At 47.8% G+C, this 17,626-nt stretch overlaps 1 protein-coding gene across 1 annotated transcript in view; it reads left to right on the forward strand.

Annotated features, from left to right (window-relative positions):
• The first annotated feature begins 330 nt into the window (after window positions 1-330).
• Abat (4-aminobutyrate aminotransferase) overlaps window positions 331-17,626 on the forward strand; it is an 87,776-nt gene continuing 70,480 nt past the window's right edge. The window contains exon 1 of the mRNA XM_003477742.5: window positions 331-492. The gene's annotated coding sequence lies outside the window, so the exon portion shown is untranslated. The remainder of the gene's footprint in view (window positions 493-17,626) is intronic.

Here is a 17,626-nt window from a genome sequence, read left to right on the forward strand (position 1 = left end):
GAGAGTTTGAACCAGGGAATTGGGGTTGGGGGTGTTGTAATCAAGATGCAGGCGAAATCAACCTATCCGAGGCCCCGCTGCCGCCACCACCAACGCGCGCCCTTAGTGACGGGAGCACCACTTCCACTTGATGACTGTGTTTTCCCAGGCCCAGTCTTCCTTGCGGCCCTCGCGGTCCCTCCTCCAGGACCCCGGTGCCTCCCGCCTGCGCCCCCCGGGTCCACCACCCGCTGCAACCGGACTCTGCCCCCGCCCCACCTTCCCCCCCTCCCCGGGGGCGGTGGCCCGTGGCGGGCAATCTCATTGGCTGCGGCTCGAGCGAGGGCTAGCGCCGGCGGTGCTGATTGGTCGGGACGACTCGCGGAGTCTGGAAGCCTGACGAGTCGCTGGGGGAAGCAAAGCAGACACCGGGCTTAGCTCAAGCGCAGGGCGCGGATCCTGCAAGTCGGAGCCGGATCGGCGGAGCCTGCAGATCGGAGCCGGAGCTTGGAGGTATGGCGAGGCGCAGAGTCGCGTGGGGTGGGAGCTTCCGAGGGTTCCAAGATGCGGTACTTCTGCCCTGCTCCCAAAGAGCAAAAAACGGGGCATCCTGTTCTCCCAGAAACTGGGCCCTCCATCCTGCCCGCAAAAGAAAGGGTCTTCCACCTCCCAGACTGCAAAATAGCTCTGGTTTCACTCAGAAAAGGGCCCTTCCTTCTGGCCACAGCTCTAGAGGTAGTTCTCTTCCTAATTTACACCTTGACATAGAATGTGCTCCCTCAAAGTGGGGTCCTGCCTCGCTAGCTTCCTAGACACCCGTAATCCATTTACAGACCGATGCCTCTGCCCCCAGCCACCCGCCCCCAAACTTAACTGTGGATCTCTTGACTTCCTCTCATCCGTTTCATAAAGATTAGGATCTTCTCAGCTCGCAGATAAGTGTCCCCTCCCTGTCAGCTATGCAGAGTGAAGTGCTGGGAAACCAGCCCCTCCATAAGACAAGGACATCTCAAGGCAGAGACTGCAAGTCACCTTCCAAGCCCATACCGACCTCCCTGCATCCTCACCTCAGAGAGTGGACTCTGGGAATGATACATCCCCTCCTACCCTGCTAGCGACTGTCCCCTCTTATAGGAGAGGTGGGTTGCTTCCCACCTGCCACCCTAGAGGCATCTTGGGGCTTCCCACTTTTCCTGCAGTAAGAGACTTTTACTCTCAGGAACTGGACAAGAGTCTGACCACCTATCCCTGACAGGTCCTCTTCTTGGCCTAATCCTTTCACCCACATCACCCACTCTCACCCCATACCCGCACTTTGCAATCCCATCCCCCCCCCCATCTTACTCCACACTGCTCCAACACCTGGCTACCCTGCCTAATAATTCCCACATCAAGCAATTCCACCTCACTTTCCTCACCTGTGCTGACCAGAAATGGGAACAGGGGGAAGTTTAGTAAGAAGCCCCTGAAAACTGTGATCTTGGACCTAGAGGAATCTTCAAACTCTGTCCACAAAAGTGGCTTCAGGCAGCTCAGCCATCTAAGACTCCCCCAACCCTGCCTACACACACACAGGGCTGTGTTCAGGGCAACTTGCCCTGAGGTGGCCCACCCTTCGCCTCCTCTTCCTGGAGAAGGCAGGAAAGGGCTGCAGGCCCTCTTCCAAGAGGGCCCCCATTTGCTCCCTGGTGTTGCCCCCACCTGAGTTCCTGTGGGCATTGCCTGGTGGAATTCCCTGGGCACTTGGCCAAGAGAGATGGATGTTCCTGGGCCTAGCCAGTGAGCTGTAGATGGTGTTGGCTTTGCTGCTTTATGATACTGGAATACAGGTCAGGATGCTGTGACCAGAGAGGGCAATTGGTGGGTCAGGTTAGGGAGGGGTGTGGACAGGAGAGAGGTTGGCAGAGAGTTTTGCCTTGTTCTTTGGCACTGGGCACTGTGGCATGGCATGGAGACATGTATCCCCTGGGGGCCAAACAGGTCATTCCTAGGGAGAGGCCAATGGCCTAGTCTAAAGTTTTAAGACCTAAACAAGCTTCTAGGTTAAAGATCCTACCTGTTCTTTGGACAGTTAAACAAAGAGGCATAAAGAGGGAAGAGACTTGTTCAAGGTCACCTAGCCAGTGAGTGACAAAATTGGTCACAGTTCTTGCAAGGGTCCTTGGGGTGCCAAGGCCCCCTACATGTGCTCCAGTCTTCATATTTACAATGGAAACAGCTGGTCACCATGTCCCACTTGTCCAAGGAAGCTCCGAGGCTCTGTGAAAGTCATGCAGCTCTGAAGAGACACACTTGGGACTCAGCACTGCCCCCAGCCTGTACCTGCTAGAATCCATCCATTTGTGGGTGTCTGCTTGCTGCTGCTCACCCAGTGTGATCTTTTATGGCGCCCACTCTGGAATCCAGGCTTGACCCGTGTAGCAGATGCAATCAGTAGTCAGTCACAGTGCACTGCAGCCTCGTACACAGCCAGCTTTGCTCCAGGAACTTTGGACAGGCCCCGAGGAAGGCATATCCCTCCCTTTCTGATCTCTCTCTGTTGTTCCTGGCTCCCAGTTCTCTGCAGTAGTCATCCCTGCTCAGAGCCCTGCATCGTTTCCTGGGACAGCAGATGGAGAAATAGATGGAGAAACTTTAACTCTAGAACCCCCAGCTGGGCAGCAGCAACCAGGTTCCTACAAATGCAGGCATCTAGGGTAGCAGCTGTTCTCACTTCCCTTCTGCCCAACTCCCAGTCAAATGGCTGCTCTCATGCTTCAGCCGAGAGCCGGGAGTCAAATTCAAGCTGAAAGTTCAGAGCCCAAATCTGCTACTTGGTGTGTGATCTTGGAGAAATTTTTAACCTTTCTGTTACTTCTTGGGTATAAAATGAACTAATCCTTGCAAAATGTAGCACAGAGCTAATAAGTAGAAATAATGGTAATGATTTCAAGTGCAAAGTCATAAAATCTTTATGCTGGTGATATGGGAGCAGCTATGTTTCCAAGTAAACTTGTGAACTGTGCTGTAGATGATCAGCCAGGGCGAAGGCAGTGAGCAAACACTAGCTTTTGGAGACAAGGGGAGTCTTCCCAGAGAGACAGTGTAGCACACAGTATAGACCCAGACCCTAAAGTCACATGGAGCTGAGAGTCCACCCTTGGCTACTGTGCCTGTGGAACCTTGGGCAAGTGATCACTTCTCTGAGCCTCAGTTTCTTATCATTGAATGAGCTCTGTAGAGGGAGGGCATATAAAAGAGATAGGTCCAGGTCTCTGCCCTGTAAACATTTTGGGTTGGATCATTCTCGGTTACAAAGGGCTGTCTGTGCACTGTAGGATCTGTTTCATCTTCTGTGCACACCAGATGGCAATGCTATCCCCTCGGTTGATAGAAAAAATATCTCTTGATGTGACTACATCTGTCCTAGGGAACAAAATCCTCTTCCTCCCTCCCCATTGAGAACCATTGGTCTAATATATGACCTTGTTCACAAATGGGGTGTGATCTAAGCCAACTCCTTCAAGTTGTACTAGCTCCTCACTTAGGTTTCTGCCTGATGGGGATCGGGGGTACCCAGCTATTAACCCTTCTGATGCTAATGATAGTTTTAGCACCTCAAAGTTAAGCAGAATACTATATTTGCAGAACACTATTGTATCTATTACCCTAGGTTTCTCCTCCTTGGTTTGATGAGCAAACCAAGACTCACAAAGGTTAAAAGACTAGTCTAGGGATTACCCTTTTCCTTGCTAGAGGTCAAAGAATCCTTCAGCAAAAAAAAAAAACCAAAGAATCCTTCAGACTGGAAGCAGTTTTAGAACCCACACACCTAGCTCTGGAGCCTTCTTCAGAAAGTTATTGGGCAATCTTTCTCGAAACTTAAACTGTGCACAGCCGTTTAAAGCCCCATTCGAGGAATCTGCTATGGACGTGCTCGCACATGCAGATGTAATGCTGCACGGCCTTCTCACCTCAATATGGCAAGGAGTTGTATTCCTTGGAGAGTTGCACTCTCCAAGGAAAGGAACTCTTCTTACAAGAGCGAGGTAGACCTAAATTTCTGGTAGGAAAGGTTTCTGAAGCATATAATGTAGTGAAAAATGACAAAATCACAGAATCATTGTGCACAGTATGATCTCATGTTTTGAAAAAAGATAGATGATTAACACATGAAAATGGGTGATTAGGGAAGTGGGATCAAGGGAAGGGGACACATGTTTAGATGAATATATTCAAGAGGAAGGAAGAGGGAAAGGGATGTCCAGCCAGCATCCCTTGCCTTGAAGTGAGTGAAGCAAGCCCCAAGAGGTGATAGGGCCTTCTCATACCATCAGTCACCATTGCAGAGTCGTGAGCCCAACAGCCGTGAGGTGGAGGCCACATCACCTCTCTAAAGCCTGAGCCTCCGTCCTTCCCCCCAGGGAGGTGGGCTTTCGTGTTAGACTCCCCTGAGCTGAACCGGCCTGCCTTCAGTGTGAGGACCTGACGCAGGCCAGGCCCGCCCCTCAGGCTCAACTCATCATCTTTACAGAGGGACTGAACAAGCAAAGGAAGGAGGAGGAAGGATACTGGCAGAGCCCGCCTCACTGGGTTATGACAGAGATCAAGTGGAACCCATGACATAAAGGCTTACTCAATTAGTGTGAGCCCTAGCCTCTTGTCCTCCTGTGTCCCCACCCTTCACTCCTCTCCCTGCCAGGAGGCAGAAGACAAAACCTTGTAAGTGACAGCTGGGGAGCCTGAGGCCTGCAAGACCACTCAGGGCTGGATGGATAGCACCAGCCTCCTGTGTGCCCAACACTGCGCTGGCCTGGCAGGAGTTCTCAGCAGAAAGCCTGGGGGAGGCTCCGAGGACTGGGCTCTGCTGCCTCCTCCTTCCTGCCTAACCAGCCTTGCTTCCTCTCTGCACAATAAGTGCATTAGACTCTTGCAGGGACAGCATGGTGGGATGTGGCATCTATTTACATACTCCCTCAATAAAATTGACTTTCTGAGCACCAAGTGTCCTCCTTAAAAGCTACCTCAGGGTTCATCTTTTGCAGGAAATTTTCCATGACCCTCCTCGCTGCCCTGAGCCAGGAACAACATTTCTCCTGCTCTGAGCTCTCTCTACCCATGTCCTGGCTTCCTTGGGTCCATCACTAGTGCTGGATATTCTCCCATCTCCTGATTCCATGACAAATAGGAATCACAACTGCCTCATTTTCCCCATGCCCGAAATGTGCAGCATAGTTCCTGTACATAGCAGACAATTAAGGAGCATTTATTGAATGTGTAAATATATTTTGTGTTGGAAAACATATATTACATAAAATTGACCATTTTAGTCATTTTAAAATGTATACTTCCAAGACATTTTGCATTTACACCATTGTCTACCCATCCCCACTATGGAGTTGCAACCCAGTTTCATTACTCCAAAAGAAAACACCTAGCCAAGCACAGTGGCATATGCTTGTGATCCCAGTGGAGACAGGAGCATCATAAGTTCTAGTACCATCTGAGCAACTTGGTGAGACATTGTCTCAAAAAAAAAAAAAGAAAGAAAGAAAGAAAAAAAATTAAAATGACTGGGGATGTAATTCAGTGCCAAGGCCTGGGGTTTATCTCCCAATCTGGGAGAAAGGAAAGAACTGCCTGTTTTCCACAGTAGCAACACACCTTTACATTCCCACTGACTGTATAAGGTTCTGTTTTTTCCATAGCCTCGCCAACATGTATTTCTTTCTGCTTCATTATTACAGCCTTTGTAGCAAATGTGAAGTGGTATCCCGCTGACATTTTGATTTGCATTTTCCAAACAACTAATAATGGTGTGCGTCCTTTCATGGTACTTGCTGGCCATTTGTATATCTTCTTTGGAAAAATAGCTGTTCAGGGTCTTTGATCATTTTAGAATTAGGCTGTTTGTTTTCTGCAGTGGACTTGTTAGCGTTCTTCACTTACCTAAGTGGATTTTTGTGTCACCATTTCTTCATCCATTTAAACTTTTGCACACCCCAAAAGGAAACACCAGTGATGCATGCCTATATCCCAGCACTCTGGAGATCTGAGAGAGAAAGATCATAATGTCAGGTACTGCCTTATGACCTTAGAATACCAAGATGACTACAACACAGTTCATGCCCTTGAGGAACTCACTGTCTAAAGCAGTTTTTCAGCCTCAATACTTGCATTGGTCAGCTTTTCATCACTGTAACCTGACATACACAGCTTAAAAGATAAAAGGTTTATTTTGGCTCACAGTTTCAGAGGTTTTAGTCTATGATTTGCTTGCTCCAAGATAGAAATACCATAAATGAAGGGGACCATGAAGAAAACTGGGCCAGCTCATGGCACCTGAAAGCAGAGAGAAAGACAGCCAGTGAGAGAAATAGCCTCAAAGACATGCACCAGGGGCCAGCTCCTACCTGCACATTCAACTGTAAACTCACGGGTGAATGAATTCCTGACTATAGCACCCCCATGATGTGACACCTTTTGAAAGCCCCACTTCTGTGCAAGACAGGATGAGGGGGTTGTCCTGTGTTTTATCTGATGTTTAAGAGCATATTTGACCTCCATTCACTAGGTGCCAAAAGTACTCCTCCCTCCAAATTGTGGCAATGAAAAATATCTCCAGGCATTGCCAAATGTCCCTTGGAGTACAGAATTGCGCCTGGCTGAGAATCACTGGTTTCAAGATGAAAGAGGAGTTCATATCCACAGTGTCAGTCAGATCTTGAACCTAACTGCGTATATAGTAAGTGTTCAGGACACAGCTGTTGATGTTTCAGTGAGTGGGTGTATGTCGACTGGATAACTTGGTGAATGAGTGGGTGAATCCAATTTTTAAGGTCTCAACATGTACCTGAATTCTACTGGAGAAAATGAAACATTGTCTTTGCAAATAGGATTTCTACATCTTTCCCTGCTCAGCATAGTAGTTCCCAAACTTTAGCATCATAGTTCCTTTGAGGCTGTGTTAAAACACAAATTGATGAGCCCACTTATTAGAATTTGTCTTTAGTAGAATCACCAGCCTGGCAGAATACGCCAAATTCTGTTTCCATTTTCTTTGGAATCATCCCCTTTCCCCAACAACCTCTCCATTCTCAGAGGTACCCCTAGCTTTAACGGCTGGCATATTTCCTTTAGGTACTAATATATATTGCCTTGGACAACGAGTAAGATGCTGGAAATCTGTCCCTCAAGTGCCTTTAAAGTTTTTTCAGAGTGTGCGATGGCACTCAACTGTAATCCCAGCACTCTAAGAGGCTGAGCCAAGAGATGGCAAGTTCAAGTCTAGCCTGAGAAACTTAACAACTTAATGAGACCCTGTCTCAAAATAAAAAATTGATAGCCTTGTGATATAGCTCACTGTGAAGGTCTTGAACTCAATCTCCAGTAACAAACAAACACACACACACACACACACACACACACACACACACACGAATGTCTTGGTGTAGGACCCACTGTATTGTAGAATCTTGCTGATTAAAGTGTGAGACATTATCTGGGAGCTGGTCAGAAATGCAGACTCTTGGGCCCTACTAGTCCTACAGAATATGACTGTATTTTATCAATATTTTGGGGTGATTGACGTGTGCATGTGAAAGTCTGAGAAAGCCCAGCCCAGGCCATCTCTATGTCCCTCACACTTGGAGCTGAGCTCTTCTAACCCCACTGATGAACTGTGTGCAAAGCGCCTCTTACATGGGAATGGACCAAGGCTGGAGCATCACTGAGGCATCACTGACCATCCGTACATTTGCCTGGCTGCTTTATCTGGTAGAATGTCTGGCTGATCTTGCCTTACTTACATGAAAAGAGACCCAAAAGGGCACTGCCTTGCTCAAGGTCACATGACGCCCATGAAGTAGAGACGAGCTTGGCATCTGTTCCCTAAGGAGCAGTCGCCATACCACAGCAACCATGCTTGCAAGGCAAGAGTGGGAGGGTGGCATTCCAAAGCCGCTGGCTTTATTCTCCGAAAGCAGAGTAATGGAGGATAACTACTTAAAAATGGGTGTAAAACAAGATCCGGAGTTGTATTCTTTCATTTATTCAGCAAGTGCTTCACTTAGATGCCAAGCACTGTTCTCTAGAAAATAGTGATAGACAAGGAAAACAAGGCCTCCTTCTCAGTAGTTTATCAGTAGGGGGCAGATGTAGCCGTCAAAGATCTGTGCTTCCTAATGGTTGCAAGTATTTGTTGCATGATCCATGCATTTTCTATACTATTAGGGCTGTCGGGGGGGGGGGGGGGGGCAATGCCCCAGCTACTTGTACCTGGAAGGACCATGGGATGCAGTCTCCAAGACAGTTAACCTCCCAGAGTGAGATGAGTACATAGAAAAGTCAGAAGAACAGGCTGAGATTCAAGCTCCATGTGGAAACAGGTACCTGTCCCTGACCCTGGGGATGCTGGGAAAGAAATTTCAAAAAGAAATTTCAGCAAAGTAGTTGGCCAGGCATGGTGGCACGAACCCGTTATCCCAGCCACACAGGAGGTTAAAGCAAAAGAATCACAAGTTTGAGGTCAGCCTGAGCAACACAGGTAGACTTTTTCTTTACAGAAGGAAAATGTGGCCAAGTATGGTGGTACACACCTATAATTCTAACACTCAGGATGCTGAATCTAAAGGACCACCATGAGTTTGAGGCCAGCCTGTGCCACAAAGTGAGTCTGAGGTCAACCTAAACTGCATAGTGAAACTATGTTTCAAAAAGCAAAATAAAAAAATAAAATAGGAAAAAAGAAGAGATAAGAGATGAGAAAGGTATTCTGAGCAGATAGAAAATTGTTATAAGAAAATTTCAGAGAAAAAAGAATAAAATTATAACTCCTACAAATCAAAAACAAACATGGATTTTTATTAAGCAGATCTTACAGTCCGCTCTAAGAAAAATCCATATAAAGCACACACATCTAAGGAATAAAAAAATGTTGATGTAGATTCCAAATAGAAGCAAAATGGTCGGCCTAGGCAAAATTTGCTTGTTAACCAGTTTTCTACAACTTACAAAGACATTTTTAAAAAATAGCTTAAATATCACAAACATGGCTAAAATCAGGTAACCCAAATTGGTGTTATACAGAGGCACTGCATAGTTTTCCATTAGCACTATTTTTTTTCTTCTTGTAAGACCAGTGTTTGGAGGATGAGGAGGCCTTTGGTGAAACAAGGCAGAGAAGAAGGAGAAAAGAGCTACAGGAAAGGCAGGATCATGGCCAGCCAGCGGACCTAGTCCCAGACGCCCACAGGGAACCACAGCAGGGTCTTACGCTCGGTGATAATATGATTTTATTAGTACTTGAAAAAGATCCTTCTGGAAGCTGAATAGTGAATAATCACCTTCTCCTACTATTGAGCCAGATTCTGTGAGACAAGGAGGTTTCCGGGGGCAGGTAACTGGCCTTTCAGCAAAAGATTTTAATGCCTCAAAGCTCCTACAGGGCAAGGTTGGCCAAACACCAACCAAAAGCACAAGGCACCCCCTGGACTGGGCTGTTCCTATGTGGGAACAAAGCCTGCCTCCCTTCTCCTTGTCCAGAGCTGTAAATAGCTCTCTGCTGGCTTCGAAGCCTAAGTGCTGTTCTGGGGACAGGCTGGAAATGAGCACACCAAGGAGCGTTTGTACAAATTACTGCCTGCGTGTGGATTTGCATGCCTGGCACGCTGCCCTGACCCCAAAGGCAGCATCCTCCAAAGAGCCAAAAGCAGGGCTCAAAAGAGAGCCACGCACAAAGAGCATGGACGTCCTGACCTAGGGGCAGGCGCTGGGGAGGACTTAGAGCTGAGTGGGCAGGGAAATCTAAGGTGAGTAAGAGGAAACATTCTGGGGACCCTGCACAGTGTTTCATCATAATAAAAATGACCCTTAAACACTGACAGCTCATATTTGCTGAGCTTTCGGGAATGGCTGTTTTAAGGGTATTATGTGTATTTGCACTTCTTATTGCTATGATGAGGCAAGACTGACCAGATTTTGGAAATGGAGGTTCAGAAGGGCTGAGTGGCTTGCCCAGGGTCTCATTAGAGTAATATTCCTTTTCTTTTTTCTTTTTTCTTTTCTTTTTTTTTTTTTTTTTTTTGTACCGAGAATCAATCTCACAACCTCACACTTGCCAGGCAAGCACTTAGGCCACTGAGCTAAGTCCCTGGCTAGAATAATACTTCTAACAAAAAAGCTAGTCTGGGCTGAGCAGGCTGGTGTACACCTATAATCCCAGCAGGAAGGAAACTGAGACAGGAGGATCTCAATGAGCTCACGTCCAGCCTGAACTACACAGTGAGTTCAGAGGTGAGACCCTGTCTCAAAAACAACAAAAAGAAAACTAAGCTTATAGATTCCAAACCTTGGGACCAGCCCCAAGCCATAGGGACACCTCTGGAGCCACTTACTGCCCTCTCTGGTCTCAAGATACTCATCCGTCAATGGGAGCAATAACGTCTTTTGCTACATTGATCATAGCAGAGTTGGAGAGGACCAGCTGCCATGGCAAATGAACATGTAGGGTTAAAAAAGTCAAAAATGTGTAATAAAGGCAGCGGAATGTAGAGAAAGTCTTAAAGTACCTTGTAAGCCCCACAGTCGGGGTGTGGGGCGCAAAGTCCACCTCATCATCCTTGGGGAATTTTGAGGACTCAGTCCTTGCTTCCTGTCCAGGCTTGGGAGTGGGCAGGGCCTGGAGGTCCCAATGCTACCGACTTGGCAAGGAGGCAAGATGCTCCCTCAATGGGATTGGTCAAGAGGCCCCAGGACAGAATGGGAAAAGGTGGTCCTGAGGTGGGGACGGGAGACTGGCTGAACAGTGCCCTCCCAGAGTTCTTGGCCATCCCTCTGCCCACCTGCAGGGCAGCAGCTCTGGTCTCGGGTCCTGCTCTTCTGTTTTTTTCTGAAGCTGAGCCACCTGGAGATCCTTGTGGCCGAGTGCACCTTTTCTGCAGCAACTACCTGACCACAACTCAGAGCATTCGCGACCACTGATCAGACTCACCGCTGTACAATCCCTGTTGTGGGCTTGGGGTGGGATCTCTTTCTTAGACCTTTGGAATCAAGGAAAACATCCTGTTTGTGGAGACCAGGTGTGCCCTTGGCTCCCTCTGTGGCCAGGAGTCTGATGCCTTCTCTCTCCCTAGAGCTCAGTGCCCTCATTTGTAAAATGGATTTCAGGACCAGACTCCATGCTAGAGTCTGTAGTGTCAGTAAGGCCAGGGTGTTTGTCAGTAAGCAGGGCTGGGTACACAGCTTAGTGGAACAGCACTCATCTAACATATGCAAGGCCCTGGATTCTACCCTCGTCGTCACCAGTTTAAAAAAATGAGGCAGGTGCATTGAGAACATTTGGTTCTTGGAACCTGCATTCCAAAGCATTGCAGATGTCGCAGATTCTTTCCTGGCATGTTGAGGGGTTATGAGGAGCCTCTTCCCACCACAAGGGCATGAAACTCTTAGAGGTTGCCATGGTGTGCTGTTCCTTCTTCTGGGACTGGGGCATGTTTATAAACCCACACCATTGCTGCTGGATGTGTGATGCCGAAGGTCGCTTCCTCTGTCCCAGTGAGCTATCTGCATATCTATCTTGGGAGACAGAACAAACATGCAGTCCTTGTGACCTCTGCTTTGTGTAACAGTTTTGCTTCCTGCCCAGTTGAATGACTGTTTCTGAACATGTACTCAAAGAGAGATTTGCTTAGCTCAGGCCTCTGAAAGATCTGAAGGTGTTTGGCAGGTGACAGTAGATTGGTGCTGAATGTCCTCCAGACTGGTAATTTTTAACCTGGAGAAGGTTGTGAACCAGGGCATACACCTCTACCTGGATGCCATGAAAGCCCCTGCAAAGCCTCAGCTGAGTTGACAGGCTGCCCCGCCAGGCCCTGTCCCCAACCCAAAGCTTCATAAATGAGTCAGAGGCTGTGCATGGCTTTGCTTTTAAAAGGGTGTCAAAGGGCCCAAGTGGTCCATGGACTGGCTTCTGTTCCTAGTGCTGTCCACATATTATCCTTTACCTCCCTCAGCAGTCCTCTAGGGGACTGTTGTTCTCATCAGCATTTACAAACCAGGAAACGGAGGCACAGAGCAGTGAAATCACTTAACCCCAAGATCACATGAGCTGCAATTCCCATCTTGCCTGATTCGAATTATTCAAGGGCAAGGCTGGCATATAGCTCATTATAGAGGGTTTGGGTGCCATGTTCAAGGCCCTGGGTTCCATCTGCAGCAGGGGCAGGGAAAGGAAGGAGAAGGAAGAGGAGAGGAGGCAAGGCGAGGCAAGACAAGAGGAGGGAGTTGCTCTGAGGCCATCCTTCAGTCCAGAGAGGCAGCTCCTGCTGGCCTTGGGGAAGTCCCTGTCCTCCCAGAGGAAACCCTCTTGGGTTCCCACCTCTCTTTAGGGAGCTGTTGCCCCTGTTCCCACTTCCTTCTCACATGGGTTCACCATTCTGTTATTCTCCCGATCCTTTCTCTGTCACTGACATTAGACTGACAGTCTCTTAAAGTTGCAAGGAGTCTGTGTCCTTTCTATGTCCCCAGTATCATCGTGGATCTGGCATAAAGTGAGCATGTGGTCTGTTTATGGAATGAGTATGTGGCTGCATTACTTAGATAAACATTTTCAGAGTTTTTGGGAAGGTTTGGTGTGCATTAGATTCTGAATTTCCTTGTGGGTATTTGTTTTACTTCATCTTTATTTTAACTAAACTTGTTTTGAAATCACTATCAATTCCCACATAGTTATAAGAAGTAACGCAGAGACCCTACATGTCCATCGGACCCCACAATGATACTATCTTGCTCACCTTAGGTAGTACCCTGTCACAACCAGGAAGTTGACACCTATATAATATGCAGGTCTCTCCTAGATTCACTCAGTTTTATGTGCATTCACCTTGTATGTTTCCTTTAGAGTTTGTTTTAGGGGTTTTTCTCGTGGTCCTGGGGACCCAACCGAGGGCCCTGTGCGTATCAGGTACATACTATACTACTGAGCTACATCCCTAGGTCCCCCCTCATATGTTATGAAATTGTTTTTGTTTTTGTGTTTGTTTTTATGATAGTGAGGATTGAATTTGGGGCCACTGCACTGAGCTACATCTTGAGCCCTTTGTTTGTTTTTTGTTTGTTTATTTGTTTGGAGACATGATCTTACTAAATCACAGAGATGCCCAGGATGAGCTTGATCTTGCAATCCTCCTGCCTAAACCTCCCAGAGATGCGAGATTACAGACATGCACCACATGCCTGGTTACTTTGCATATTTTTAAACATTTGCTGGTCTCACAGGGGAGCAGGTGAAAACCCAAAGGTTGCACCATCTCAGGGCAAGTCAGAGCTTGAGGATACAAGTCCTCAAGTCCACCAAGGTAGAGGCCAGCAACCCTCAGTAACAAGATATGCAAGAGGGGAGCACTTGGATAGGGCATTCTCAGAGAAGCATCTGAAACTTGAGCATGTCAGAGTAAGGATGTGTTATGACAACCCTGAAAACAGCTCAGTGGGCTGGTGAAGGTAGCGTTTGGAACCATGTGGCTTGGAGGGAATGTCAGATGCCATCCAGCAAGTCCCCTGCATGAAGTTCACTTATGTCCTCAGAACACATTCCAGAGTTTTGTCTTCACTGGGCACCATCTAGGCCCACATTTACAGGTTCGAGTCTTAGCTTGTCTACTTCCCAGCCAGGGAAACGAGTGGATCGGCTCCATGTGCCTCATCTGCAAAGTGAGGGTAGCAGCCATGTGGACCTCAAGGTCACTGTGAGGGCTGAATGCAGGGGCACCTGGGAAGCACTCAGGGAGGCCTGACATGGGTTGACTGCTTTGGTGACTGGAGTATTAATCTTAGTGCTCATTATTTCTTTAGATTAAATTGACCCACTCTACTGAGCTTCCTCCTAACCAGCTATATCTGGGCACACATGGGTCTTTGGGTTCTTTTTCTTCTTCTTTTCTTAATGTACATTAAAATAAAAACATTATCATTAGAATAAATGTCTACTTACATGCCTTCAATTATGATCTCCTAGCATAGAGTAAGTTAGTGGATGCCTTCTTGGATTTGTCAGTTAAGTCACAGGACTCTGAGCTTCCATTTCCTTATGTGGAAAATGGGCATAAAATGCCTTCCAGAATAGATTGGGAGATCTTGGTTGTCAAGGCACACAGTGGGCACTCTAGCAGTCAAGTCCTAGTTCCTGGCATGAGTTCATCAGACAAACTGTTTGTCTTCATTGAGTCTTATTTTTGTTGTTGTCTACATCCCAGCAGGAGTTTATGGGCAGGGAAGGAAGCAGCAGGAGAGAGAAATCCAATAGGAAGCCTAACCCCTCAGTCGCTGTCCCTTGGCTGCTGTTCCCTAAGAGCCCCGGTATCTGCCCTAGTCTGACTGGTACCTGTCTTCCCGTGAGCCCAGTTCTTTATTCCAGGTCTCCTTGAGTCTGAGATGAACAGTCCTGGCTTTGTCTATGGGTATCCTTTGAGAATGAGCATCATGTCGATGTCACATGGTTTGGGGGGAAAGCTGCTGAGTCTGCAAGATGTCTCCTCACTTGAGCTGGCATTGTGGGAGCGAGGATCGCTCCTCCGAGATTTGTCAGAAGACGGGAATGAGAAGCTGAAGGTCTGTAGTGGTTGTGATAAGAGGCTGGTGCCTCACAACAGTTTTACTTTTCTACGGGAGCCAAATAATTGTAAAGATTGCTTTTCTTCACCTCTGCTGAATCACCCCTAAGCACTTGGGCTTATGATTCTGCAGAAAAACAAGGCATCCAGAGAGGCCTATGTTCAAATCCTGACTGCCACTCTCTTGCTGCAAAAACAGCAAAGTGTTGCTCAGCATTCTCGGGCCCTCAGTGGCCCACCTTCCACAAGGCCCTGTTATTGCGTTGTAAGATGTTTAAGAACATCAGTGATCTCTGCAAAGCAGCACAGCATGAGAGTGGGCAAAGCTGCACCCCGCCCCCAACTGCCCTTCGGCTCTCTTTGCCTTCCTTTTCTCGTCTGCTAAATAGGAAGACATTTTCCCTGTGACGAATTGATGCTAAGTCTCCAATCAACTAGTACTTAATAGACTGTAGAGAGCCAGCACAGCTATTATTGGGGACAATTGTACAGAGCAGTTTGTCCCCAGGATGCCAGCTTAACCTCCTGTAATCCTTTAGGACAGCACGGCTAACCCAAGGAAGGGAACAACCAAACGGTGCACAGAATCTCAGAACTTTGGTCCACTAGGAATCTCTAAGCCAATCACACCTTAACCAAGTCCCTTGGCCTAATGCTAGAAATCTTTCCTAGACAAGATGTATCTAGCCTCAGGCACAATGTTGTGCGAAGCAGTGAACTATCTTAGCTACTGAGCTGCAGTCTGCCTTCTGGTCAGATCTTTCCCTTTTTGCAACTTCTGCAAGACTGTGGCCACAGTAGAAGGCAAGGCTGAGTCGTGAACCAGGTCTGGGTTCACCCTGCTTCCCATGGCCTTGGGTCCCCATTTCTTCTTTAATTCAGGCTCCATGGCTGCATTCTCCTCTGCCCAGGACTCAGCACAATAGTGGGCACACAACAGGCATGAGAAAGGGCCAGCACCACGCTGTAGGATACTCGCAGAGCAGGAGGCTGCCCTCTCCTCAGGCACTCTTAAGTTTGTGGAACAGCGATATGCGTGCTGTCCTTGAGTTCCAATCAGCTCTTCTCCTTCTCTGTCTCCAGATGCCTGGCTCAAGGGATTGTCTTAGTTCCTTTTCTCACTGCTGAGATAAAATACTGACACCAGAGTTAAAGAAGGAAAGGTCTATTTAGCTTACAATCTGTAGAGGTTTTAGGCCGTAATCAACTGACTCCAAGCAGGATGGCATGGCAGATAGGCATCACAAAGGACAAACATCTGTGGCATTATCTAAGAAGATAGCAAAGCAAGTAAAGGACAAAACAAGCCACTTTCTGTCCCTTATATTGTATCCAGGCTACTGAGATTAGGGTGGTGTCAAACCAATCAGCAGACTGATTTAGAGGTCACCCACCCTTAATCCCAAGCACTCTCAATCCTAATCATTGTGCCATGAATCAATCCCATGTATCCCATAGATACACCCGTCTGTGAAAAAGCCCCATCTGTGATAGCATGAGGCTTTGGGGGCAGCCTCTAGACACAAGTCATAATGGGGACCACTTTGGGGGTGACCAGAAATGTTCCCTGCAGCCAGGTGCTCTGGGGGACAGACCTGAGAAGCTTGGTGTTGGAGGACTCTATCTGAACTGATCCTGTGCCGGAGGCTCCTCAGACTGAGTCATCACGTGCTGATTTTAGCGCTTCCTCCTGGAGAGTCACCCAGCTGCTCTCCTTCCTTGGGTGACTGCATTGAGCTGGGAGAACATTCAGTAACTGGCCTGCTTTCCTCCCCCATCCTCCGGTTAACAGGTGAGCAGGGGAGGCGAGGAGCTTGCATGCTGGCCAAAGAAACTCAAGCATCACACAAGGAGAAAAAGTGAGGGAAGTAGAGTAGCGGGCTACTCTTGTGGGTCTACTCTCTGGGGACTCAGAAGGGTGTTCCTGAAGACATGAGTTTGGACATGAAGACTTGGGAAAGCTCGTTCCAGGCAGGGTGTGGCAGAGCACTTGAGGTTCTAGTTAAAAGACTGGGTTTATTCTGTTTGCAATCAAAAGCCTTTGGCATGTTTTTAATGAGAAGGACTAAAGAAGCTCTCCAAGTTCAGAGAGAGGGGCCTCACCTTCAGGGAAAGAGGAGGAGACTTTGCCTGTGATATTTTACCGATAAAAACAGCCCCATGACCGCCCCTGACCCATGTTATAGAGCCATTCCCAGAAAGTTCCCATATGTCCCCACGAGTCACTGTCACGCACCTCTTGCCCCACAGAGGAGTTCTGCCTGTGTTTGACCCTCATATGAATGGAATCACACAGCAGATACTGTGGTTTGAAGCATCTCCCTGGACAGTGTATGAAAACCCATGATGGATTCTTTGAGTGGAAACCATAGAAAGGGCCACAGAGGAAGCACACACGGTGCCAGGTGAGCACACAGCAGACATCTCACCCAGTTCTGGAGAGAACAGCACAAACATCATCAGTGGAAGAGCTCACCCTTGGGATGGCCTCACTATTTACCAGGCACTGGCCCTGTCACTCAGAGGCACATGTACTGGCAGAGATCACAGGCTCTGGATCAGTCCCTGAAGGGCTGAACCGCCTTCTGCTCTTAGGAAGGTAGGAGAGACCTCAGGTGGAAGGTGTGGAATCCACAGTGACTCTGGACTTTGTCTCCTGTGCCTCGCTTTTCATTTTTATGAGACTAAAATATTAGCTGGGTGTGGTGGCACATGCCTTAAACCCAGCACTCAGGAGGTGTAGACAGAAGGATGACTGCCAGTGTGAGGCCACCTGGGCCATCTGGTGAGTTCAAGGCCAGCCTGAAATACAGCAAGAGCATGTCTCCAAATATATATATATATATATATATATATACACATATATATATATATATATATATTAATAGTCACTGCATGCTGTCACATCTGACACTTATGGAAATACCATAGTCCTGCCCAGCTTCTCTGCAAGGGGCACATTGAAACACCCCCAGGGAGAGTCTGGAACTGTGGATAATATCAGACCCTACTGCAGCACAGCCTCATGGCCTCAGAGTGTGCTCTGCCCTGGAGCCTTC

The sequence above is a fragment of the Cavia porcellus genome, unplaced genomic scaffold, assembly GCF_034190915.1.
Source record: "Cavia porcellus strain 051 isolate PalLab524CR breed Dunkin Hartley unplaced genomic scaffold, mCavPor4.1 scaffold_16, whole genome shotgun sequence".
NCBI lineage: Eukaryota > Metazoa > Chordata > Mammalia > Rodentia > Caviidae > Cavia > Cavia porcellus.